General features: G+C 38.0%; 1 long non-coding RNA gene across 1 annotated transcript in view; it reads left to right on the top strand.

The window, feature by feature from the left end:
- LOC138841036 (uncharacterized) overlaps window positions 1-25,868 on the top strand; it is a 611,708-nt gene that overhangs the window by 547,500 nt on the left and 38,340 nt on the right. The gene's annotated exons all lie outside the window — the stretch shown is intronic.

Below are 25,868 nucleotides of genomic sequence, written 5' to 3'. Positions count from 1 at the left end.
TAATGATCTTATACTAATCACCGTGTAGCTTATCTTGGTAATAACGAAGATCAGCCAAAAAATACTTTCATCATCATGATGATATTTTTTAAATAATGGTTTTTGAGTAGAGTTATGTTTTCCTATTATTACAAGGAAAGCAATGAACTAATTAAAACAGTTGGGATATTAGCAGGTACTAATTATGTTGATTTTCATAGGACCAAATCCTTTTAAACTTGTCGGTAAACGATTAGCTGCATGGAGGGAGTAGAGGACGGGGCTCTAGTCTTCCCCTTCAGAGCAGAATGACTTGAACTACAAGGGAGACTTCCCTATGCATGATCAAAGCTGGTAAAAGACTATCTTAGGTCATGCCTGGACCGCAGGATGGGATGATGGGATACTCTTGCTCCCTCTGCTTTCTCCCTTTCCTTGGCCTCATTCCAAGCCTAGATTGAAATCCTGATGAATCCTAGTTTTCACGTGCCTGTTAATATGCATGTTCAATCTTAAACAGCCATGTTGCATTTAATGCGTGATTGACGTTGTATTAGCTATTCTGTTACTTAGACATCTGCCCTGCTGGTCCTGCTCTGCTTCTGGAGGAATGAGAATTCTCCAGCACCAGAGATGAGGCTAACATGTAATTTATAATCAGAATCAAGACGTGCACCAGAAGTAAAAGAGTTCAGTTAGTAGCCCGCCTCAGCCCGACAGTGCCGTTTTGACAATGAGTACATGCACCGTACAAAGGCATGGCTAGTTTGCCTTCATTGCCAGTTTGTTGGGATCTATGGGAAAATGGATGCACAGAAATTATGTCTTCCTCTTGATGCTTGGTGGAGAAAGTAAGAATAGGAATTAAGGGAATCTCAGAATCCCGCTGCACAGATAAACTGATGGAGGGTGAAAATGTGATGTATTTCAGCACCTTTATAACGAGGGGAGCCAAATTTCTAACCTTTAAATTCAACACTCGAAGAGGTCAGAATAAAATAATTGGTTGTAACTACACCAAGGTCATGATTTTAGTGTAGTGGAGAAATAATAGCTCTTCTGCTAAAGGAGCAGGGCACTTTGTCTGAAGATCACACCTCTTCAAATGTGAAATCCTCCCTGCCTTCACAGAAATTAAGCCGAAGCCCTGTCATGTTCCCTTGTCTTTCTTACCACAAACCTAAGCCCCCTCACAAGCTGGAGAGAGGATGTGGTCAGCAGGGCACCCTGAGCCGTGTCTGTGTCTGTCACAGATAACCTGGTTCTCTTAGGACTGCTGCTCTAGACAGAGCTGCAGGTCTCCTGGTCAGTCATTCTGCCCTCTACCGGTGGGGCTGAGAGCTATTTTGAAGACTGATTCTTGATGTTTAGATTTCAAAGTCTCGTCACTCACTGGAAGACTGGCCATACACAAGGACACACATTCTCACAGAGCCTGCAGCTCTAGGTTTGGAGCAAATACTTCTGTCATTCTCTATGAATTGCCTCTCTCGCTTCTATTTCTTGGATTGCTTAAACTTCTAACCTTGAAGGAGTGTTAAATCTCTCCTTGCAAGACAAAGTTATGTTTCTAGGACTCTACTGACTGGGAAGCTTGTTGCAAGTATTTAATTGTTTTAAGTGAGGAAAAACAGCCATCACATTTCTTTTCTACTTGTGAATGCATGTCTATGCCTTCCACATGTACACCTTGCTCTTTACCTCACTTGAATATGAAACAGGAACGGGTTTAGCTATCAATGAGTGTTTGAATTTATCTCCCGAATATCTTTTTTTTAATTTTTTAATTTTTATTTTTTATTGTGAACATACTATCTCCTGAATATCTTGTGACTACAATCTTACGTTGCTATATTATGGTTTTATAATGAAAGATATGTTCACTAAATCAAAAAATTATCACTTGTTGTATATAGTTTAAATCAGCCTAGGTTTAACACACTGCCAGATATAACTTTAGATCTCAGTCTGTTGTGGAGCTGGGATTACAGGCATGAACCACCAGTGCCTTGCTCCTTTTTTTTTTTTTTGGTCGGTTGTGGGGCTTGAACTCTAGGCCTGGGTGCTGTCCCTCAGCTCTTCAGTTCAAGGCAAGCATTCTACCACTTGAGCCACAGTGCCACGTCTGGTTTTCTGGGTGGTTTTTGGAGATAAGATTCTCACAGCCTTTCCTGCCCGGGCTGGCTTTGAACCACGATCCTCAGCTTTGTGAATAGCTAGGATGACAGGCGTGAGCCACTGGCTCATTCTTAAATAAGTATAACCAGAAAATAATTACATCAATTCAATTTCTCTTAATACAATTTCAAATACATATTTAGAATTGTTGACTTTAATAAATCAATTCAAATTAAAAAATTAAAATGCATTTGTATGCCTGATAATTCACTCACACATACAGAATACACACAATAGAAATCCGAGACAACAAAGAATTCAATAAATCCAATTGAAATCAAAGCAGTAAAAAAAAAGAGAACATCTACTCTGGTTAACTCATTTCATTTTATGAATAATCAGTTGATATGGAAAGAGCTTCAACTTTTCATATTCAATACATAAGGAATAAATAGACTCTTGCAAATAGCAGAGTTATGTACTGTAATTTGCAAGAGAGGGTGAGTCTCTGCATTCATCACTAACTCATGCAACGAGAACATAATTGTCATGCATTTTTAAGCCTTATCTGGGAAGTTCAATATTTTTCTATGTCTTTTTAATTTGGTGTTCTAGAAATCCCTCTGTGTCTTTTTAGTTATATTGCTTTCCTGTACAGAAATTCAATTGCAAGAAATTAGCTTAAATGCAACAAGAGTCCCTATTTTCTATGGATTTAGCTATGATAATAACACTGACACCAAGATACCATTTATTTTGATATACACAGAGGAAAACACAATGCTCATTGCATAAAATCAAGACACTATTAAATATAACTTCGTTCTTATTCTTAAAAAGAGGCCCAAAGGCAAAAAGTGTCATTTTCTGTCAAGCACAACTCAATTGATAGTTCACTCTCTATTCTGCACAAATTCCTCCTTGAAAGTGATTCAATTCTCCTACTGCCTCATCTTCTCTGGTCAGGCAGGAGTCATTGAGAGAGAAGATTGGGCTATTATCTCCTACTCGGTCAGAAATAGCAGCAGTAACGGTCATGATTCTCTCATCTGCTACCAGTTCAATGCCCCATAAAACATACAAACTATGCTCTCTAGACTTAATTGTACCTAGAGGAAAATCAAAGGAAATGAGGTGGGTAGTTAAATAATATGTTGGCATATATGTTCCTATATCTCTATGGATAGACTGCAATTTCTTAAAAACTGAATTAGCTTGTGAGTTGAATTTTCAGTAAGCATTCATATACATAAAAAAAACCCTGCCTTTAGAAGAAAGCTCAGTCCGCTTGGATGTTCTGGTGATGGGCTAACAGAAGCTATAGAACACATTCAGTTCACTGTGTGTAGCTCTCTTCCCAATGAAAAATAATGAGAGCGCAAGGCTTCTCTCCTTCCATAAATTAACTTTCAAGCCTATGGGCAGAGCCTTGAGAGTAATTGAGAATGGCCCTCTCTCTTTTTGTTAGTTGTTTTGTTTTGTTTTAGCTATGGAGAACATGGTTTTATTACTACTCATGCATGTTTGTGGTGATGTACTTGCTTGAGTTCAGAAAACAACTGAAGTAGAAATATCCTGGGTGAGAAGATTCTTTTCATGACATTTCTCATGTTGCCAGTTACAGAGTGGGAAAAAATGTGAAAGTTTATTCCTGTCAGATTTTAAACTGTTTTCCAAGTCAAGTTCTCAGAACATACAGATTAGCCACAGAGATCTTTCTTTTAAAAGTCACAGGCAAAAAATAAGTGTATTTGGTAATCTAAGGGCTTGACATGTTATTTGTATATTTTAATGGTTATTTAGTGTGAGATATTCATCCATGAAGCTAGGTTTTTTTGTTGTTGCTCTGTGTGTGTGTGTGTGTGTGTGTGTGTGAGAGAGAGAGAGAGAGAGAGAGAGAGAGAGACAGAGACAGAGACAGAGACAGAGACAGAGAGACAGAGAGACAGAGAGAGACAGAGAGAGACAGAGAGAAAGAGAGACAGAGAGAAAGAGAGACAGAGAGAAAGAGAGACAGACACAGAGAAAGTATATGTATATGCTGGTCCTGTGGCCTGAACTCAGGGTCTGGGCACTGTCCCTGACCTTTTTGCTCAAGGCTGGTGCTCTATCACTTTAACCACATCTTAACTTCCAGCTTTTTTTTGGTGGAGGAGGATGTTAATCAGAGATAAGTTTCTTAAGATTTTTCCTGAGGGGGCTGGCTTCAGACTCTGATCCTCAGACCTCAGCCTCGTGAGTAGCTAGGATTACAGGTGAGAGCCACCCATGCCTGGCCGTTTATGAAGATAGTTTACCAGTTTTTCTGGTGTGCCCAATCTACATCAATCACATAGATATAAGGAAGAAGAATATGGACCCAAACTGCTAAAGTTGTGTCAACTCCATAGGAATACTAGAAGATATCAGCATCTTTCAATATCACCCAGCATCTCTCCTGGTGGGGGCAGAGGCAGGAGATGAGTGAGGAGACGGAATGGAATGTCCCGCTGGGGAGAGGAGGAGACGGCCGGGTCACACCCTGGCCTCCTCAATCTTTCCATAACCTCTTTCCCATGTCATAGTTTCTTGTGGATGAAGAATAAGCAAATTTGTGCATTTAAGAATCTATCATGCCTCAGAGACTCAACCTTGGAGCACCACTTGGAGCCAGAAAAGAGCAGAAAAGTCAGTTTACTCTGTAACCTTGGCCCATCTCATGTTCAGTGAAATCCTTACAACAACATCCTGTTCTCTACACAGTACTGTCAGTGGAGTTTCAGGCAGAGTTCCCAAACAAGACAAGACACACACACACACACACACACACACACACACACACACACACACACACACACACACACACACACACACACACACACACACACACACACACACACACACACACACACACACACACACACACACACACACACACACAGTCAGTCAGTCTTCATTTTCCTTCACATACAATTGAAAACTCTTTGGAATGAATGTCATTTTACCCCAAGAGCCAACGTGTCTCTCCTCAGGAACCAATGGCCGAGCAGCCTGCTAATGAAAGCTGCTGTCCTTAGCCAATCGGTGAGATGCTGGTTCCAAACACTTCATAGGTAGGGAGGGGGAGGGGGGCCTGTACTCAGGGTAAAATGAAATTGGCATTCCCTTCCTTTTCCATAAATACTTTTATACAGGGAGTAATATGAATAAGTTGAGAAATAGGAACACAAGTAAATTAGTCAGGCTAACATCTAGGTAGACAATAACAACCAGAAAAAAGGAGATTGTAGGCAGATGAAGAAATATGAAGCTAAAAAATATCAATTTACTAAAACATTATAATAAGAGTAAAGACCAAAAGCAATTCATAGTATAATGATTTCTTTATTTGTATAAGAAGAATCATGGGGACAAATGTCAGTTGGGAACAATTAATTAGAATTTATATTAACACTGGTTTATTTAATTTAACATCTTATGTGTTTCATTTTAGTGTTTTTGTTTTTTGTTTATTAATTGCTATAGCTATTTTGTAAGGTATTACTGTGAGAATTAGTGAGACTTTATGTAACAATTTTATATGCATTTTATTCTCATGTGTAGAAGCTGAATTGGGCCACAGCAAAATTTTCCATTATTCATTAAAATTATTTTTATGTAGCTATGCATTTATGTTTAAATGTTATGTATTACTTTGGAAGTTTTGCAATGGTTTAAAATTTACATCGTTGATGTTTTGCTATACGATAAGGATTGACAAGCACAATTGTTACAAAATTTTGGTATATTGCTTTCATTCGACCATGTTCAAATACTTTAATTAAAAGTCATACTTCCAATACCATTTAGCTTGTGAAAGATTAATTTTATCTTCAGGGGTAATTTATCAGTGAATTAGGTTTGCACAGAGATTATGAGGCCATGCTCTCACGGACTATGTGAGTTTTAATAACTTCATAGTGGTATTGTTTTAAAATAAAATTATATATACTTATAACATGCAAGATAAAATGAGAACTGATGCAACATCATTTTTAGGTTATTCACTGAATCGCATATATGGGTTTTTATATTTCATAGTCAAAGTATACATTTCTAGGAGGAAAAAAAATAGATTTGATGAAAATGACTTTGACTCAGACCCACCTCAATATTTAGGGAGATTTATAAAAGTAAAGGGAAAAATCTTAATTTCATAAAACAAGTTAAATATCCTACACAGTAAATTACCAAAATGGAACAGTCCAGTCACATGATTTCCAGGCCAGGATTATTTGATTTAGAGGAAAATCCCTGAACTTCGTGGGCATCATGGGCATGATAATGCTGAGATCTTACACTAAACAAATGAATTCTATATTATCATATTCGTTGGAATTTTAAAATTGAAATATAAATATTATTAAAATCATAAATATATCACAACAAGGGTTATTGGTAAAAAAAATCGTGCATGTGCTCAGTTCAGAAGAAAAGGGAGAAATTTTAATTGCATCTGACTTTAACACACAACCTTTCACGTGGGAAGGTCAGCCGGTGTTTCTAGCCGTTCAATGTAGCCTCAGCTCCGAATATTCAGAAGAGAACTTGTGATTCTACTAAAGCTTTGATAGAACTGCAACACATTAAACCTTAAAATTGAATATTATGTTGGTTTGCATATCCAATATAACTAGTTTATGATAGTGGAGAATATAAAGTAAATTTAATTATAAAAAGTATATAAATAGCTTAGACAGTTTGTTTAAATATTAATATAATTGATAGTGTACTGAAGATAATTTTTTCCAGGAAATAAAGTGAATCCACCAGTAGAACAGGATCACTCTTGCTTAGGAAGTTGTTCATTAGAAGCAGGATCTCATAAGGGCGTGGAATAATCTTTTTGTTTCTCTTAAAAGGCAGCTTGATGGGAAACATCACTTTATATAGTATCAAAAGGAAAAGTAACCCACAGTGCTCTTACTGTGAGTGGTTTCATGTATTCAACCAGCTGTAGACCTGAGCTGACACAGTGTTAGTGCTAGCTTGTTGCACCGCTGTTAGATACGTTCCCTTTCAGTCAAGAGATGGTTCCCAGCATCAAAGGGAAGTTCTCTTTTAAATAGCAAGTTGGCATATACATTTTACACATCTGGGATTCTAGGAGGAAATAAATCTGTATCACAGCACTTGTTGGAAAGTATCACCTTCTAAATTTTCTTCAAAGTCCATATTCCAGATAAGTACACGGTATGCACTTAGAGACGAGAGAGCAGTGCTTTTCACAATGATGCGTGGAATTTACGGGAATTTAAATCTAGAAAGTCCTAGAAGACCAGAGTCAGTCTAAGAATCCTAGAGTCAAGTGTATTTGAAAAATCTGAAGACAAAACAAAGCAGCAAATTTATGCTCACATATTGTAGAATAGTCTCACAGAGCTTATACATAAATAGAATTTTATTTGTTCTTTTTTTTGGTACTGTAATGAATTCACTTGCCAGACCTATATTCACGAAAGAAAAAAAAAAAGAATAAGTAATTGGTGAATGTAGAGAATTGTTGTCTTAAATAGACAAAATTTTATCTGACAATATAATATTGGCAAGACTTAAAAGACAGATTTTGAGTCTTGCACATTTAAAGTAATAATAAAAGCTGATACATATATACTTTAGGCTCTAAGGGGGAAAAAGCCTTGCAATCTATATAATAAAAGAGCCAGATCTGGAAGGAAATTAACTCTGGTTGAACACAATTGACAAAATTACATTAATTACTCCTTTAACAATTTTATCCAAGAGGTGATGTACAGTAGATTCCATCCTTGGCCCTGATACATAGGGAAGCTAAACTTAGCCTGGAGAACAGAGGCTTGTAAAAAGGGGGCCGGATAACAGAAGTGATCAAAAGGCAGACTTAAATGTATCCACGTGGAAAGCATCACGAAGCAGAGGATGGGTGTGTAGTAAGACAGAGAAAGCTGACACAGCCCAAAGAGGTCTCCGGGCTGTTGGTGGTTAGAGAGTTGGTGTGTGTGTGTGTGTGTGTGTGTATGTGTGTGTGTGGCGGCGGAGCTGTGCTCTGCAGAACTTGTCAAGAGTCATCATTGAGAAAGGCCTACAAATCACTGCTTAGATGATTATCTTCCTCATGACCAGAGCGATCAGACACAGAAAGCTTATATACAGGCAGAAGACTGACGGTGATTATCTTTGCATCTGTAAAATTCAATTTTGTTGAGAAAACTGGGCCAATGCACAATTGAAATATGAAATGATCAAAAATAGGAAGTGTAAATAAAAGGATCCATACCTGTTAGTTTGCATCTCCTTCAAAACTCTTTGAGAAATGCTACTGTGGCAGCCTAGTCTGAGAGTGGAGTTTTCAGTCTTCAATACAATTTCTCAAAGCTTAGAGTGGGTAAAGGTACCTATTGTATGGCTCATCTCCTATCAATGGAGATGCTTAAAATCTTATTGATTTCATGTCTATATTCCACATTCATTTTTAAAATATAATTTTATTATTATTTTAAGGTGTTGCAGTGAGGGGTTACTATTGCATAAATCAGGAAATAAGTGTCTTTCTTTTATGGACAAAGGTACCTCTTCCTTCCGACCCCCTCCCATCCCTGCTGATGAATATAACTTTTATGAACATAGTATGAAGTACCCTATTGGTTTAAGTATCCATTAAAGGCAACTGCCTTTGATCAGATTATGGATGATCGTTGAGAACCATGAATGTGTCCCATGGCCATGAATGTTGCTGATGCTATTCAAGTTTGGAGAAGAGCTTCCAGACCTGTTGGCAGTCGGTGGATGGTCTCATCTCCACAGCCGTCAGTGTCCTGAAATCCCATCCTCTCATGTGATCTGGACACCAACCCAAAGCAGCTTCTTCCAGGAATTATTTATTTTCATGGCAGTTGTAGTAGAGCTTCTGAAGTGTGGTGCTTATTTGAATGTTGGGTCAGCTGTCAGATGACATATCCGATGAACACAGTCAGTACATGCACCGGGCTTCCGTGAGTCAGGACAGTGCTCCACCCTTCATCCCTTAGGAAAAGCCGAGAGCACTGTGATGCAGCAAACGAACAGACAAACAAAAATAAATCAACAAAGAGCCTTTCAAGTTTGGGGTGTGGTGTTAGGAGTTTTCATGGCTGACATACATTTTAAGCTTTTATCCTACGAGACAGTTTAAAAATACTATCTTATGTTCCTCAAACCTGAAAACTGTATACTTGCAGAGAGAAATTTGGGGGGGGGGAGAAAAAGAAAAAGAAAAAGATGTACCCTTTGCAGGTAATAAAATCACCTAATAGACTTTTTAAAAGAGAACCTAGAAAGTTAAATACACAGCAAGAGTTGAAAAAAAATAGTTTCAACATTCTATCAAGAACTAAGTAAATTTTTAAAAAAATTATAGGAAATTTCAATGGGAGAATAGTTTAAATTACTTTGTAACTTGAAAAATGAAGAAGGAAGGTATTATTTTTCTGTTTAATTTAATCTCAAGGCTCTAATTTACTTAGATTGGTACGCAAGTAGATATTTAGCAGTTACAAATTGTGTTAACATAAACAGTGTACATAATTGAAATAGTATGTGCTCATTTTCTTCAGGAGAGATTCTTTTTTTTCTTTTCTACTTTCACTTGTGTCTGGTCACTGATTTAGCTGTCTTGTTCATCTTGTGCATTTCATTTCACTCCATGGAAACAAAATAAATATAACTGCTTTTTAGTCATGAAAATCCTCATCTGTTTTGGGAAATGTGGTACATTAAGACATAATGTGGTACATAATTCCTGAGGACACAGAACTAGTAAAACCAAAATATTTTGTTATTATATATGAAAGCAAAATATAAACAATTACCCTTCTTTCAATGTCAGCACCTTAAATCCTTAAACATCTACATGCACATTTGTAGACGCATACACACATGTGTACATATGTTTAGCTTATCTTACACCACATATCCACTTTCTTAGTCTGTCCTGAGTATAGAAGTGCAAATACATATACAATTCATTTATATATTCATATATCTGCACCTCTGTGTGCATATAGATGCCACATAGACATCTATCACGAATAAGGAAGTTTTTGTGTTCTCTTCCCTGTGACTGCAGTAAAATTGGTAATGCTGTGTTTAAAAATGTGCTTCTGGTTGTTTGGCTCCAATCCCAGCCCAAGCACTTCCTAGCTCCATGAGCTGGGAGAATGATGTCACTACTCAAAGAAGACAAGGAAGCAGCAATCGCATCATCAATTCCTTCCCACCCCAGCCAACTCCCTTGCGGCCCCCCCTGCTTCTAGACTTACCCTCCCCACAGCCACGTCTCTTCCCTAAACGGAAGTGTGGAACACTAAGGTGTGCACACCCAGGTGCTCACTGAGCTTTGTGGGACATAGAAGTTAACAGAACCTCGCCCCTGCCTGTCTCCAGCTGTATCTCAGATGCTCCCTGCTTCTCTCCACCCAGGCCTTCACAGTAGGCAGCCTTGACTGTAGGTAGCCTGGAGCTCCACGTGCCTGCTCTTCATTGCTGAACCCTTTTGACTTTCTTGTTGGAGACAACATGTCCTCGGGGAGGCTTTCCCTGACACCCAGAAACCTTCATCTCCTTTACTTCTTTCTATTCAACAACAAAGTTTATGAAGTGAGGTGTCTTTCCATTGGCCACATGGCCACGTTTGTTCGTTGTAGATCACTGCAACAATTTAATGACAACGTTGTCTATTTTTTCCTCACATAGTGTTAGATAAATAACAAAAGCAAGTGTGCAATAGCTATTTGTTATGGAACTTCGGCTGATGGTGGCTGGAGGATTCCCCCTCCCTTCTCCTCCCCTGGGAATAAGGGTGTACCTGGCTTTGGTGACAGAGCAAGGGAACTGACTGTGTGGCAAGATTCTCAGGCATCGAGGGACCTCTCTATAAAACGACCATGGGTGGACATCTTCATGCTGAAACAGTGAAACATAACCACACATGCATGTGTGTGTGTGTGCATGAGCACGTGCAGCTGTATTTACATCTATGTTCCAGTCTATTGAGCAGGAGTGGGAGAAAAGTGAGATGCTTGCACATGCCTACTCCTACATGTTCCTTTTTTACTGCATGAGCTTCTATCCCAAATAAATTATCATGGTAGCATGAATATTCATTGTGTGGTTCCAGATTAACCTGAAGAGGAGAAATGCTAATGAAATTGTAAATTTAGAATTCAACAACTAAGCTCAACAGTCATCAGAATGTGTTATTTCGTTTGCATGCAATTCCTTATTTCTGATAGTCTCCGAGTTTTATGGAGCAATAGAAGAATCGGATAAGACATTCTATAGTTGAGGAGTTGGATTTTGTTCCCATGGAGACATTTGGGCAAAGGATTTTGTGAAGGGAAGTGAGTAAGCATATCAGATCCCAGAGCTTCCCTGTTTAATTGTTTAAAAAGTGTTCAAGAGTCTTCAGCAATTTAAGTGTTTGAAATTTCAGTTGTATACTTGAAATGCCTAACCATCTATTTCTGCTTGAAATGCGAAGAAAATTACCCTATAATTCATTGCAGTTTCGTTGTTAAGCTGTTTAAAAATTAATCATGGAAAAAGTCTGCCCAAGTAATTTTTTGTAGAATTCACTATATGACTTAAATTTTATTCACCTCTAGTTGCACCTATAAACAATATTCCTAAGATTTTTTTTGCTCACTAAATTCATTGGAAAAAAGAAATTTACATGCTTAATTTAAAATAACTTTTAAATCCTTTTCTTTCTCTTTTTCAGCTTTAAACTTTGAAAATTGTTTAACGTAAAGGTGATGAACAAGGGGGTTACAGTTATGTAAGTCAGGTAATGAGTGCATTTTGTTTTAAACACTGTAATCTCTTCCCTCATTTTCTCCCATTTACCCCTCCTTACAGCCCTCCCAAATTATATAGTTCATTTCCAACATATTGTCATATGAGTATCATTGTTGCATTAGTTCATCCTTTGTCCTGCTACTTCTGTGATTCTCTTTCTTTTCCATGGATTGGATAAACTTATATTCAAGACAAAGGGTATGGAAAACTAAAACAGAAACAAATATAGAAATAACTGTATACAGGACATAATGAGAACCTCTTGTTTCCAATTCTTGGGGTTCATGTTGACATGTTTCATTATACATGGTCCTATGCACCTAGCAATTGGGCAATTTAGATCCCCTGTTAAGAATATCATAGACATATTCTTATAAGTGAGGGAAACCATGAAACTTACTTTTCTTTGGGCCTGGCTTACTTGGCTTAATATAATTTTTTCCAGGTCTTTCCATTCCCTTATGTATGGGACAATATCATTCTTTCTGATGGAATTCTTTTCTGATAGAACTCCATTGTGTATCTACCAATCTTCTTGATCCATTCTTCTACTGAGGGGCATCTGGGTTGGTTCCATATCTTAGCTATGGTAAATAATCCTGCACTAAACACAGTTGTGTGGTAGCTTTAGTGTGGTCTTGTTTGTAGTCATTTGGGTAAATGCCCCAAATCTCCCACAATCAGGCCTGAGAGTAGGATTCTAGGTAGCAGCTATACTCCCAGGTCAAGAGTTTTAAATTTTGATGCAGTTCTACTTCTGTGTTCCTAGAGCTGGAATCATAGCTGCATGCTACCTTTTCTGGATGATATTGGCAAATATATATTAGAATATATATTCACAAAAATATAGTTAATAATAGTTAAGAATATATTTAATAAATATAGGTATATTAAAATATACACTAATATGTTATACATACTTAAGCCCACATATAAATATATAAATATGATATATAGATGTTATATTCATAACTATTTTCATATACTTTTCATATTCATAAGTATATATAACATAAACATATGCACATTTGCCTTTTTACTTCTTATGCTATAGTCGAAATGTTTGTTTACAGATCCTGGAAATAATCACCAAGTGTTCTAAATGAAGCTGTAATTACAGCAATCTAAGGTATCTTAGCTATACAAAGTCAGGGTGAAGTCTTTTTATTTCCAGTACTAAGGAAAGACATTATTACCTATGCATTTCTACCTCAGTGTGTTTTCTGCCTATACTAATAACTGTACAGTTTTGAGGTTAAATGTTGTCCAAAGCTTTCTTTTAAAAACAGGTTAAATTTCAAGGGATTTCCCTGTGAAAGATTCTCCTCCCCCTTTTGTCTACTTCTAACCACAGCAATTGCATACACACACCTTCAAATCATGACTGCATTTAGGGCATTGGAACGATGGAGTCACATTCATTTCCCTATTTTCCTTTATTTTTGCCCCAACTGCAATATACAACAAAAGAAATAACTTTTGACCATACTTGTCTCTAGTCTTTCTTCCCTATCTTTCCCCTTTCATGTATGTCAGGTGTTCAAAATTACAAAGCAAGGGTTTAAAACCGTTCCTGTGGTTGGAAGGACAAAAATACGAGAGGCAGTAAGAGACTCAGAAATCAATCCCCAATGGAACCTCAAGAATGAGCCTTCTATTTGAATCAGGGACGTGTGAGACTGAGTAGAGGTCAGGGGATGTGGCCTTGCACACCAGTTGCTTGTGACATGCTCCTTTGCCAGCACAAAACTGTTCACTCTGGTCTACCAAGCCACAGTGTCACACAGGGCAGTGGGAAAGAGCTCTGTGTCTATCTCAGTACCCATATGAAGTAAACCGCGGTCCCCAGAAGGAATTCAAAATGTGATGTCATTTTAATGGAACCTCATAAAATGCGCACATGTGCCAGGAAGGAAAGGCTGTGAGTTCTGTGGACCAGTGACTTCTGTGAGGCTTCTAGGACGAATCTGACTTATGTTAGATTCGGTCCTGATGTGGGGGTGGTAGCGTGGCTTGTCACTGTGACTGCAAAGTCACTACCTTAAACTCATTTTAAGCTCCTATAGGCCATTTCAGGTAGGCTAAGCCTGGTTGACAAAGAGATGATCTCCTATTGGTTTGAATTTTACCCTTAGATCATTATTCAAAATGAACAACACCACCACCAGAAAACTTTTCTGGCAACGTTATGTATCATTTCAAAAAAATTAAAAGTTTTATCTCATAGCTAGCATTTCAAAACACACATTATATTTTGCATCTGATTCTAATTGTGACTGTGCATTTTCAACCAGGCCCTAATCATGTCTAACATCTGATGTTGTTTTACTGAATAGCAATGACATAGTTTATCTTGTGATAATAAGAAAAGCATTCTAATATACATAAAATAGTTATAAACCAAAATGAGATACAATTTTGTAAATAATAAGTTAAACTATGGTACAATATATACATATTTCTCAGATAATTTAAAAATTATGAATAAATAGTGACTCAAAAATTTCTAGGTCCAATCATTCCTTGAAATACCCTCTAATTTCTTCCTAAATCACTATATAACAGGCTTACTTGGAGTTAGTTAATGAAAATCTAGCCAGGTTCAATGGCTTATATCTAGAAGCCCAGCTACTTTGGAAGTGGATGTAGAAAAACTGCAATTTGAAATCAGCCTGAGCAAAAATTTAGCAAGACTACATTGAATGTAAAGCTGCTAGTGCATACTCTTACCGAAGCAAGGAGGAAGAAATCGGTAGGACAATTTCATTTTAAGGCCAGCCTGAGAAAAAAGCGAGATACCTTTTCTATAAGAGCCTGAGCCAGTAACTACAGCACTCAAAACTCATCTGGCATTTGTAGTTAATAACAGATCACTCATAGGAATGTTGTTAAGAAGAAACCAGATAAGATACATATAAACACAGTCTCAGGTCAATTGTGGTGGTACATACTTGTAATTCCAGCCTTCAGGGAGTGGATGTAGAAAGATCTTGAGTTCTAGGCCAGGCTTTGTGATGTAATGAGACCAATTCAGTATCCTTTTTAAACCTATAATTAAGGAATTAGTATAATGTTACCTAGTGCTTGAATTGTTAAGAAACTTTGGTCTGTAGTAGTCAACCTGTTCATCATTGAACTCCTGGGCACTCACGGGTGGGGAGGGGTAGGGGGAGTGAGAATGTTGAAAGGTGTGACATGGACAAAGATATATTGTATTCATGAACTGCTTTGTTAAATGGCAACTCCTTTGTACAACAACCTGAAAATGATAAAAAAAAAAAAAAAAAAAGATACAGGCAAGGCACTTTCTTCCTTCGTAGGACCCAATAACTCAGGAAATAATGGCAAGAATTGACAAACAGCATTGCATTAAATGAAAAGCTTCTCCACAGCCAAAGTAATGCTCAGCAGCGAAGAGACAATCTTCAGAAGGGGATAATATCTTTGCCAAATATTGACCCAAAATGAGATTCACATCCAAAATATATTAAAAATTGAACAACAAAAGAAGAAGTAATTTGTGAATGAGTGGACACATGAACTGACCTTTCCAAAGAAAGAAGCACAGCCAACAAATATAGGTAGAGCAGGTCCAACATCCATAACCTTGAAAGCAATGTAAATCAAAACCACACTGACATTTCATCCTACCCCAGTCAGAATGGCTGTCATCAAGAAAAATAATGATGCTGGGTATCAGCTCTGAGGTCTGTAATCACAGCTACTCAGGAGGCTGAGGTCTGAGGACTGTGGTTCAAATCAGCCTGAGCAAAAAGTCTGAGAGATTCTTATCTCCAATTAACTACCAAAATGCTGCAAGTACAGCTGTGGATCAAGTAATAGAGTACGACCCTTGAGCAAAAAAGCTAAGAGATGACAACGAGGCTCTCAATTCAAGTCCCTGGACCTGCACACAAACAAAAACACCCAGAAAAGAAACCAATGGTAACAAATGGTACTGAAGCGGCAGAGATAAAGGAATGCAGGGGAGAATGTGGAGGCAGAAACCAATCCAGACACTCCTCAAAAAAATTAACAATAGAACTCCTCAACGATCCAGTCGTACCACTTCCTGATAATTTCAAAATCAGCCACTTATAAAGAGACACTGATAAACCCATGTGTGTCCAAGCACCATGCACAGTAGTCATTTCGAGGGAAAATCCTGGCTGTTCATCAGTGGATGAATAGATTAGCAAACCCTACAGGGTCTTTTATAAATCTCCCTCACCATCAGGAAAGAAATAACAATTGTGAAAACTAATGACCTTTATGTTCAGGATTTCCACTGGGGTGGCATTTTAGAAAATGTGTGAACAGTTGTTCATTGTACAATTATTTATTCCCTTTGTGTAGAACAGATAGATGATAGAAATTCCAGGTTTTAAAAGGACTCTGTTCTGTTGAGGTAAAGGATTAAGGTGGGATTTCAGTCATTTAATGTAAACCTACAACTTGAGTTGGCCTAATAAGTGTGTACTCAATGAAAAATCAACCCAAAATTCCAACAAAATTAAAATCATATGGGGTGGGAAGGTGGCTCAGTGGTAGAGCGCTTGCCTTGCATGCATGAGGCCCTGGATTTGATTCCTCAGCACCACATAGGCAGAAAAAGCCAGAAGTGGTGCTGTGGCCCAAGTATCCCTGAAGAGCTCAGGACAGTGCCCAGGCCCAGAGTTCAGGCCCCCCTCCCAACCAGAAAAAAAATTAAAATCGTGTTGCATTTTTATGATTTCCAAGAAAAAAATTTCCCAATGAATGTGTCCACTTTTTATATGCCACTGGGGTGGACTACAATACGTGTTAATTCTGCAAATGTGGGAGCTGCATAATAATCAGAATAGAATACCAAGACAGGCAGAAGATTGGATGATACACCACTTTATAAAAGGACAACTGTTCATAATTACATGGAAAGGAAAGTCAGGAACTTATTTTCACCTTCTTGGAATGACCTGTGTGTGAGGGGCCTGGCCTCTACTTCTGCCTTTCTAGTCAACCTCCCTGCATTCTTCTCTATACCAAAGTCACACCACTTCTACTGTAACTGCTTCCTAATTGTGACAGGATACAGGTGGTGTTATTATTGCTATAGCTTCCACAAAGTTATCGTAATTTTCTCTGTTACTCTGTACTACATCATAGGTTCATTGTTTTCATTTTAACTTTTCTTACTTTCTGATTTGCTTTTGGATGATTCATTTTCTGCCCCTTCCTACTTTTACAACTAGGGGTCCATTGAAAGGCAGTTAATTTTACTCCATCCTCAAGGTCATAAACAAATGTCTGGCACACACAAAGGAACTTAAAATTTTTTCAGTAAATGTCTGTATGATACAAGCCACACAATATTTTTTTTAAAAAAAGAACATTGCTAGACATCAGCCAAGATCCTCTGAGATTCTGTAAAAGTCACTGGTATGCAGGACAAAAAAAAAAAGTAGGTGCAAAAATATAAAAAGTACGGCAGCAGTGAAATAAGGATTTTTAGATTGACTCATTTCAGATAGCACATTGCTTTTAAAATAGGTCATATTGACATTTATGGAGAAATAATTCCTTGTTTATTATTATCTCGCGTATTGGAGGATTTTAGTGCATCTAGCTTCAGTCCACTAAAACCCCACGATATTTTTGTCTTTGTGACAATAAAAATGTGTCCTTCAGCATGTTAAGTGTTCCCTAGAGGGATGGGATGGATTGAAACCCACTGATTTTATTGAAAGAAATGTAAAGACCTTCAGATTGATGATCTGAGGAGTGGAGGGCAAGGTAAGAAAAGATTATGGGCAAGGAAGGGGAAACTCCTATGCAAGGTTGCAAATAATTAAGGTTTGAATGTGTGTGATAGGAGCAAGTAGCTTTATTTTAAGTAGGTCCTATACAGGTGAAAGTATGGGTGTAAATACTGGTTGTATTGTAATGCGTGCAAATAGACCGCCTTTCCCTGGTGAAAATATAGAGTAAGAAAAAGGAATGGTGCTGAGGAGAGAACCCAAATCTCAAGTGACATAGATCACCTTGGCCAGAAGGGAGAAGTTCAAAGGAAAGACCTAAGAAGCAGAAATCCAACCATGTTTCCCCGTGAAGCAAGCCATCACTTCAAGATTCTTCTGAATGAAAGAGGAAACAATTCTGTTTGGAAACAACTGTTTTCTGATTCATTTTTTTCATGACTATTGAGTGATGAGTTATTAGTTCATTGTCCTATGACAGTCCCTGTTTAAAATAGAATAAATAAAAATAATATTTGAATGCATTTCAACTTAGATCATTTGATTTCCTAAATGGAAATTCAATGTGTAATGTGTAGGAAATATTAAAATGTAGGCTGCTAAAGGATGTGATATGTAATATGACCACAATATTGTTATTCAGCAAATAGTCACTCTTGGGGCTCTCTTGTGTTAATACAATTTGAGTGCTGATCATCATTCCATTCAAAATTGTTGAAATGACTTATTGTTACAGAATGCTTTAGAGATGAACATAGGACCGGTTGATTTTTAACATTCTACTTTTAGCAAAACAAAGGCCTTCTTAACACACGCTTAAAACTCCATGTACATATGTAAAATGGAGCCAGGTAGAGAGAGGTAATGAATGGGGCTGGGGAGAGAGGAGGAGGAGGGAGCATGTTGGAGGGGTGATCACGATGAACTGTGTTGAAACACCTTTGTACAACTATTGCACAATAGTAACGAAGTGGTATTTTTAAAGTAGAAAGTGAAACCCATTCTCAGAGTTGTAGAATGTAAACATTTCAGCTCCTACCCACACAATTATCAATGTGTCTGCTATCATTTTGTTTGTAGGTTTCCTGTTGGCAGGGTATTTAGTGGCCAATCTGTATTTCTGAAATGGGTGCCAGCATGTCTCATTAAAACATTATTTCTCCCTCTTACAAATCTGTGCAAATCTTGGTCTCTCATGAGCGGGAAACTGCTTTCAAAAGTATGCATTTGGGTAGTTTCCAGTTCCAATGAAGCCCAAAGGCCAATTTCAGTGTAGTTTGTGAAATCAGACCCATATTTATGAATATATTTTAATTATTACTATGATAACAATGATAAATTACTCTGAATATATACTGAATATATATATATATATATATATATTCTTGTTAGAAAAACAGCATCCCAACAATGGATTAAAATAATTGTTCAAGTTTCAAACATGCTTAAATTTGCATAGTTTGAAAAGTAAGTCAATATATTAAAGTGTGTTGTGTTCTGTAAATAATTAAACGTCCCAAATGCTTAGTAAGCTGAGTTGTTTTTCAAAAATGCTCAAAAATCTGTGAAAATATTCATTAATATGTAGCTTTGCTTTAATCTGCTTACTTCTGTGAGTAATAAAATCTGTGGTGTTAGCTTGGCACCTGTGGCTCACACCTGTAATCCCAGCTGAGGAGACTGAGATCTGAGGATTGCACTCAAAGCCAGCCCAGGCAGGAAAGTCCATGAGACTCTTTTCTCCAATTAACTACCAAAAAGCCAGAAGTGGAGCTGTTACTCAAGTGGTAGAGTGCTAGACTTGAGCAAATAAGCTCAGGGACAGCGCCCAGGCCCTGAGTCCAAGCCCAAGAACCTCCCTCTTGCCCAATCTGTGGGATAAATATTGGGTTCTAAGAAAAATATGGAAGAAAATCTCATAGAAAATGAATGATAACCAAAATGAAACAGTTTAGAAAGTACTGTATGATGTACAATGAGGATTTCAGAAAACTTGGATAATTAGATAGGTTCATCGGAGCTATAGGGGAGAAATATGAGACATATGAGAATCTTCAATAGTATTAGATCTGGAAAACAGCCTGACTGATTAGAAGAGAACATTCCTATTTTCTTATTATGCGTAAGAAATGCCCGTGGGTTCCTGTATTCAGCCCAGAATTAAGAGCAGTGTAGATGTGTTCCCCAGCATTTGGTGAGCGTGGCTGCGTGTGTGCATTATGAGACCTTTTCCCTGGGATGCTCAGGCCGCCTTTCCCGGTGCCTCTTCATTACCAGAAGAGTTGCTGTGGTGGTCAGGACCTGGCTCCTGGTGGCTTTGCATCCGCTTTCCCCCAGCACTCTGTGCAAAAACACAATATGATTTTAATGAACTCATCTCCTGACAGCAGCAGGATCCGTCTCGTCTGTGACTAAGAATGTTGGCTGCCATGGTGATCAGGCAGACAGATGGCAAGAGAGCCAATGGCAGAAGCCCGGTTCTTCTTCCTAATTAAAACCAGGCATGAGGAAAACAAATCCAAATGGATGCTAGGGAATATTTCAGAATGTCAGGCAGAGGGCCTCTTAACTCTCCCACAGCACCAGGTGAGCGCATCACATACCCAAGTACTGTCCCTTCTGCTGAGTGATCAGATTAGCAGTGTCTCCTTTCAGATTTCTAGAAGATAAACTAGGTTAACCTAACACACTTTTTTGGCCCAATTTATTGCAGAAACTTTCCTCTCCCTTCTTGAATCAGTTCTGAAATAAACTTTCTCATCTCTTCCTGTCTTTTTCTCTTTCCTTCCTTCTCCTCCTCTGTCTTCTTCCTCCCCTGTCTCTCCAGTTTAACTTCTTCTTCGTCTTCCTCTCCTTCTATACACACATGTTGAACAACACTATTTAAAATCTTCTTAAGTATCATTAGTATGGTTGCATTTTTCTATACGTGTTTGCTGTTTTCTTACTCTGCATTTTGCTATATGGGTTGAAAATACACAAGGCAAACTTTGCTAACCCATTTTTGACCAGAGTAACAAAATCTATCTATTGCTGGACATGTGGTTCATGCCTGCAATCCTAGCTACTTAGGAAGCTGAGATCTGAGGACTGTGATCTGAACCCAGCCTGAAAATCCACAAGACTTTTATCTCTAATTCACTAAGAATGAGCTGTACATTGAATACATAAAGTACAGAAAAAAAATAGTGATATTCTTAAAGTACAAAACACCTTTATATGAAGGAAATCTGAAGTTGAGTGGAACACAATCTCATTCACAGCTAAACATTCAGATGCCTTGCGAAAGACAATTTAAAACCCAATCAACAAATAGGAAGCATGATCCAAAGAAGTTTAAATGCTTATGTGAAATGTTGAATATTGTAACTAATGGTATATCCTGTTTTATGCACTTGGAAACTTTACTAAAATGGACCGTTCGCCATTTGGCTCCACTCTGGCTAGTTTCATAAGCATGGCATGTTTATTTACTATGATTTCTGTGGTTCTGAGGATTAAAGCCTCACACTTTACACACTGGCAATCAGCCAGTAAGCTGCACTCCCAGTCCTCATGGCTTCTTTTCTGGTTGAAGGGTTTCGGCACCGCCTGCCAGCGCCAGGGGCCCTGGCTTCCAGTCCTCCTTTCCCTTTCCACAGAGCGAGAGAACTTGATTTCATTTAGGAATCCGTTCCCCACCTGCAGTGATCGTCCTGTGGGTGGAATTTCTTTAATCAATTGGTTGTGTTTGTGTGCGGTGCCTGAGAGTCAGCAAAGCCTGTGGTTATCATAGTTCATATGCAGTCGTTGTAGTAGTAGTTGTCATAGCAGGGGTGATGGTTTATTTTATGTAGTACCTATATTTTTGACCAGATGTGCTGCAGTGATGTAAGTCTGCCTTTTAGAGAAAAGTCAAAGAAAAAGAGGTAGATTTTCAGTGTGTGTGTATGTGTGTGTGTGTGTGTGTGTGTGTGTGTGTGTGTGTGTGTGTGTGTGTGTGTGTGTGTGTGTGTGTGTGTGTGTGTGTGTGTGTGTGTGCCAGTCCTGGGGAATGAACTCAGCCTGGACATTGTCCCTGAGCTAGTTTTGCTCAGAGCTAGTGCTTTACCACTTAAGCCACAGAGGTTCCTTCAGTTCTGGAGTTTGTTGTTGTTGTTGTTGTTTTGGTGATAAGAGTCTCACGGACTTTCCTGCCCAGGCTGGCTGCAAACCATGATCCTCATGTCTCAGCATCCTGAAGAGCTAGGATTCCAGGTGTGAACCAGCAGCCTCCAGCTTTAAGTGAAGTTCTTTTCTTGGATTCTTTTCCTATAGAGGATAAAAATTACTTTATGTTCCTGATAGATATATCTGCCAATGTGCCTCTTTTAGAAATGTCCCGTGTGATTGAAGGATGTCTCGGGTTGCAGGCTTTTCTGTCTGGGGTGCAGGCTTTTCTGTCTGGGGGGTGCAGGCTTTTCTGTCCGGGGGTGCAGGCTTTTCTGTCTGGGGGTGTAGTCTTTTCTGTCCGGGGTGCAGGCTCACAGCCCATCACCTCAGCAGCTACCACAACAGACAAGGGTGGATTTTCATTATTCTTGAGACACATATTCTCACTTCTCTGAAAATATGGTGAATTATTTCTGCTCAGACGTCTGCTGAGTCTACATCTAACACCACTAGCCTTCCTATTATTCCTGCCTGAATTCAATGGTGAAATCTTTTCAGTCTCAAAAAAAAAGATTTGAGATTTTTAATTTACACTCATTTTAGTTATAATATGACCTAACCTACTGTATAGTAATAAACCCCAAGCAAAACTACATCAAAACTTATTATTTTGTCAGATTTGCTCTGAATAGTGTTTTGTTGTTATTTTAAGCAAAGCTAACTTACAAATAAAGTGATTTAGTCACCCTTTCAGAATCCACTCTTTCCGTCCTTCTGTAGAGGTAAGGCTAGTAACTGATTTGGAGATTACTGATATGAATTTGAATATTGATATTTATTATTAAGTATGGACACTTGATACTTTGTCATTATACCTAGCATAGTTCTTGAGTATTGGCCTTGATGCATAGAGGATACTGTATGCATGTTTATACACTTCAAATGTTACAATATTGCATATAGTTGTCAATAAGGAAACATATATGCATTTGCATGTCTATAAATTACATTATGTTCTGATATTTATGAAGAATAGTGTAATTTATTAGAAAGGCAACTTCAAAGTTGAGCAAATTTCAGTGAAGAAGTAGGCACTCAAAAGGGTTGTGGTAGGCTCAAGGAGGGAAAGTGGTGTACACATAAAGAGGAGAATTGGGGAGAAAGCATTCAAGAATCCAGTGTATCCAATAAAGTAAGAAGAGTGAGGGCAGGGCTGAGTAGGAGAGGAATGGGAGAGAATGTTGAAAGGGTTACATTGCTCAAGATATATTATATTCATAAGCTGCTTTGTCAAATGCCAACTCCTTTGTACACTATTTAAAGATAATTTTTTAAGTATTAAGAGAACAACCTAAAAAACTTTGTTATCATGCATGCATATGATTTTCAACTAGCATGTGTGGCCATCATTTTCTCATGAACACCATTTGTTCTTGTTCATACAGAAAATAGGCATTGTCATGATTATTCACAAAAATGTTTCATGGATTATAAAAAGCAATTTTTTTAAAAATTGCATAAATGTCCCAAATGTGATTACACACATATCATATTCATAGACCATTTTGGAGAGGTCATGTACATGTTATGCTTTTAACAACATAATTAGTTCAAGATTGAGCAATTTCACTCATACAAAAATATTCTGGAAAGCATGTGCATATATCTCAAGACGATTAAAAATGTTTCCCAACTAAATTATCACAGGAATAGCTAAAATAATCTATGTATAATTTCCTTCCAATATGAATATTTAAAAAAATGTTTGTTTATGTACTACTTGTGAAAAATATGAGCATTTGTGAAGCACTTGCTTAATTTAAAGGAGTATACAATTCTATAAAGATCAAGGGCAAGGGAAGAGGAGAAAGGGAGGGGGAAATGCAGTCTAGACTCTCATGCATATCCGAAATATTTAAGAGAAGGATGGAAAGAGGTGGGTTGGGAGGGATGGGTGAGAATATTGAAGGGTGACCTTGACTAAGAGGTATTATATTCAAAGATTACTTCATACAACTACTTGAAGATACTAAAATAATAATAGAAAAGATCAAGAGATAGAAAAACTGTAATATTGTCATGCACTGCTTAACAAATAAGGAAGTAAATAAATATGAGAGTCTGCATATGACAGATGTGTTAAAATTCTGCCTTCAAGGACCCCCCCTCACCGCCCCTCTCCCCCCTCACCGCCCCCCCCCCCCCCCGCCAGCCTCTTCTCCCCACGTGGATGGATTTCCAGAAGAGCATTTTGGAGGAATATTTATGTAAGTGGAATCTCACCCGAAAGCACTTCAAAGAAGCGCTTTTTAATGTTCAAATATAGATGTACTTTGATGACTTTCCTTTTATCAAGCTTACTATTAAAATGCCTTCCTAATATATCTTTCTCCCAAAGCTCAGGCTTTTTAATCATATGATCTCTTTGAATTACCTTTGATGTCACATGCTGATTAAAACCAAATAGGAGCAGAGGCTATGGGGCCTGGAGGAAACCTGACCTTGCCAAAATTCTGAACTCTACGAAGTGAGGCTTCAATAGCTTTTCATTGGAATCCATGTAGGTTTTCAAATATGCATTGTACTGTTGCTACTTGTGCTGCTGCTGCTGCTAGCTTCATTGTGTGTTCTCAGCCCTTCTAGAGCTTTCTACTCATATTGGCTACTTATCTCAAACTGGAGACTGGGTAAGGACAGAGAACTTCCAGAAGAGTTGTACTCAAATTTCTTCTCTGAGTTATTCCTTGCTTAGACTTGATTCATTTGGTACCATAATAAGCAGGCATACTGTGGTGTGTGATCCCACATGATGTAGATGGAGTCCATTGATGTTCTCACATACCAGATGCTATAGATCAGTATGTCATTGGGTTGCAGGCAATAGACTTTGTTTCAATGGAGAAATATGGCTTGTTTTTGTTGTTTGGGTTTATATGCTCAGTGACTAAGTCTTCCGTGTATGTGAACTTGGCCTACTGCACACAAACAGCATCCGTTAGGCAAAATTTGTGCCAAGAGAAAATGACAAATTTTGTGTTCCTAAGTTTCCCATTGGGTACCTCATGTAGTACAACTTGCAACAATGATTGATACCCAGCCTGTGAATTCTACTTAATAAAGAAAAAATTTCCATTTCCTAACAAATGGGGCAATGTCATTCTTTCTGATGGAGGCATAGAATTCCATTTTGTGTATATATACCACATTTTCTTGATCCATTCTTCTACTGAGGGGCATCTGGGTTGGTTCCATATCTTATCTATGGTAAATAATGCTGCAATAAACCATGTAATTGTAGCTCCTCTGTATGGTATTTTCACAATAAAAAAAATTTCTCCAAGTATTCTTCTGTTAATCCTGGTGAGACATGAAATTAAGTGTCTTTGGTTTAAAGGTTTGCAGGGACTCTGGGATACTTTCTAGGTCAAAGTTTGATCATAATAGAATATTAACAGATATATCTAATTTCCCAGGAGCATCTATTTAATATTCTCATAAACAATTCAGCGTACAGGCTGAACCACGGTTCAAAGTTCCTATGTGCAGTGTACACCAGTCGGTTGTGGGTGGTTTTGTTGGTTTGTTTCTGGTTCTTCCTAGGATTTTGATTATGATAATATTTCCAGTTGTAGGCATACTTGCTTTACCTTTATTAATCACCCTGCATACTAAAGTGATATTCATAGCCCTATTGTTTGACTTTTGGTTTCCTAGTTACAAGGTGTAAACCTGCTTTTCATGTGAACTTGCACAAACTGATAGACTGGGTGATTGCTCATGGCATGCTTTCACTGAAGGGAATAAACAAAGTAATATGGATAAAAGTGAGACTGTTGCACCAGACACCGGTGGCTCACACCTGAAATCCTAGCTACACAGGAGGCTGAGTTCTGAGGATCCTGGTTCAAAGCCAGCCTGGGCAGGAGAGTCTGTGAGACTCTTAATCTCCAATAAACCACTTAGAAATAAAATAGTAGAGCTTTAGCCTTGAGCTGAAGAGCTGAGGGACAGTGTGGAGGCCCAGAGTTCAAGCCTCACGACCAACAAAAAAAAAATGTGAGACTGAAATAATGA

This window comes from Dipodomys merriami, unplaced genomic scaffold (assembly GCF_024711535.1).
Source record: "Dipodomys merriami isolate MVZ:Mamm:240054 unplaced genomic scaffold, mDipMer1.0.p SCAF_31, whole genome shotgun sequence".
Classification (NCBI taxonomy): domain Eukaryota; kingdom Metazoa; phylum Chordata; class Mammalia; order Rodentia; family Heteromyidae; genus Dipodomys; species Dipodomys merriami.
Note: the sequence above shows the minus strand (reverse complement) of the source record. Positions and strands in the feature narration are given on the sequence as shown.